The sequence below is a fragment of the Pteropus vampyrus genome, unplaced genomic scaffold, assembly GCF_000151845.1.
Source record: "Pteropus vampyrus isolate Shadow unplaced genomic scaffold, Pvam_2.0 Scaffold249, whole genome shotgun sequence".
In the NCBI taxonomy this organism is placed as follows: Eukaryota; Metazoa; Chordata; class Mammalia; order Chiroptera; family Pteropodidae; genus Pteropus; species Pteropus vampyrus.
In genome coordinates this window covers 1078210-1080564 of record NW_011889030.1, presented here as the reverse complement: position 1 = coordinate 1080564, position 2355 = coordinate 1078210, and the positions used below count along the sequence as shown (strand labels likewise).

Genomic DNA, 2355 nt, shown 5'->3' with positions numbered 1-2355 from the left:
TTGTTATAAATGGAAGGATATCCTTTTTCTCATGACTGAATAATATTTCAGTGTAAACATATACCACATATATGCATTCAACTGTTGATGATACTTAGATTGTTTCCATATCTTAGCTGTGAATAATGCTGCAATTAACACGAAGTACAGATTTATCTTTGAGATTCTGATTTCATTTTTTCGGATATATACCTAGAACTGGGATTGCCAAATCATATAGTAGTTCTCTTATAGTTTTTTGAGGAACCTCCATACTGTACATTGACCAACAGTGCACAGGGTTCCCATTTCTCTGTATCCTTGCCAACACTTATTATCTCTTGATTTTTGGATGAAAGCCATTCTAACAGGTGTGAGGTGATATCTCATTGTGATTTTAATTTGCATTTCTATGATAATAGTAATATTGAGTACCTTTTCATGTACCTGTTGGCCATCTATGTATATTTTTTGAAAAATGTCTATTCATTTCTTCTGCCCATTTCTCAATTAAGTTTGTTTGTTTATTTTACTATTGAGTTGTATAAGTTTCTTTTATGTTTTGCATGTTAATGCTTTATCTGTAAATATTTTCTCTCATTCCATAATTTGCCAGTTCATTTTGCTGATAGTTTTATTTGCTGTGAAGAAGTTTTTAATATGATAGTCCCATTTTATTATTGTTTTTGTTACCTTTGCTTTTTGTGTCAAGTCCAAAATATCATTGCCAAAATGTCAATGCCTTTTATTTCTTTTTTTGCCTAATTGCTCTGGCTAGGACTTCTACTACTATGCTGAATAAAAGTAGAAGAGTGAGCATCTTTATCTAGAGAAAAAACTTCCAGCTTTTTATCATTGAGTATGATGTTAGATATGAGATTGTTATGTTTAAGTATGTTCCTTGTATACCAAGTTAGTTGTAAGCTTTTATCATAAAAGGATGCTGAACTTTGTTAAATGCTTTTTTCCTACATTTATTGAAATGATTATATGATATTTATTCTCCAATTATTAATGTGGTATATAACATTTACTGATTTGCAGATGTCTGATCATCTTTGCATCACTGGAATAAATTCCACTTCTTAATTATGGTGTATGATCCAGTTAATGTATTCTTTAATTCAGTTTGCTAATGTTTTGTTGAGGATTTTTGCATCTATGTTCATCAGAAATATTGGCCTGTTCTTTCCTTTTCTTATAGTGTCTTTGTTTGGTTTTGGTATCAGGGTAGTGCTGGCCTTGTAAAATGAGTTTTGCACGTGTCTCTTACTCTTTTATTTTTATTTTTTGTAAAAGTTTGGGAAGGATTAATATTAGTTTTTTTTAATTTTTTTTTTTTTAATATTTGGTGGAATTTACCAATGAAATCATCTAGTCCTGGACTATTCTTCATTGGGAAGTTTTTGATTACTGATTCTGTCCTCTTACTCATTATTGATATGTTCTGATTTTCTATTTATCATGATTAAGTTTTGATAGCTTGTCTGTTTCTAGGAATTTATCCATATCTTCTAGGTTTTCTTATTTGTTGACATATAATTGTAGTAGTCTCTTATGATCTTTGTATTTCTGTGATATTTCTGTAATAGCTCCTATTCATTTCTAATTTATTTATTTGAGTCCAGTCTCTTTTCTTTCATGGTAAGTCTAGCTAAGGGTTTATCTATTTTTTTTTTTTTTTGGTAATCTTTTAATAAAAACTGGTCTTAGTTTTATCATTTTTTCCCTTGTCCTTTTAGTCTCTATTTTACCTATTTTTCACTCTAATTTTTTGTGATTTCCTCCCTTCTAATAACTTTAGATTTAGTTTGTTATTTTTTAGTTCCTTGAGGTGAAGTTAGCTGTTCATTTGAGATCTTTCTTTTTTTCAATGTAAATGCTTATCGCTATAAACTTCGCTCTTAGAACTGTTTTAGCTGCATCCCGAAACTTTTGTATGTTGTATTTGCATTTTTATTTGTCTCAAGATATTTTTTTATTTCTCTTTTGACTCTTTCTTTGACCTATTGGTTGTTCGATAGCATGGTGTTAAATCTGTACATATGTGTCAATTTTCCAGGTTTCTTTTTGGAATTGATTTCTAGTTTCATACCATGTGGCCAAAAAAGATGTTTGATATGAGTTCAGTCTTCTTAATTTTATTAACACTTGTTTTACATTCTAAGATAGGATCTATTTTTGAGAATGTTCCATGTGCCTTTGAAAAAAATATGTATTCTGCTGCAGTTGGATGGGATGTTCTCTAAATGTCTGTGTATACATCTGGTCTAAAGTTAGCTCAAGTACAACATTTTCTTATTGATTTTTTTGTCTGGATGATCTATTTATTGCTGAAAGTGGGGTATTGATGTCCCCTACATTTATTGTAATACT

At 29.8% G+C, this 2355-nt stretch overlaps 1 protein-coding gene across 1 annotated transcript in view; it reads left to right on the top strand.

The window, feature by feature from the left end:
- The window catches only part of CTNNA3 (catenin alpha 3), a 1489877-nt gene that overhangs the window by 865771 nt on the left and 621751 nt on the right, over positions 1-2355 (top strand). The window lies entirely within an intron of this gene.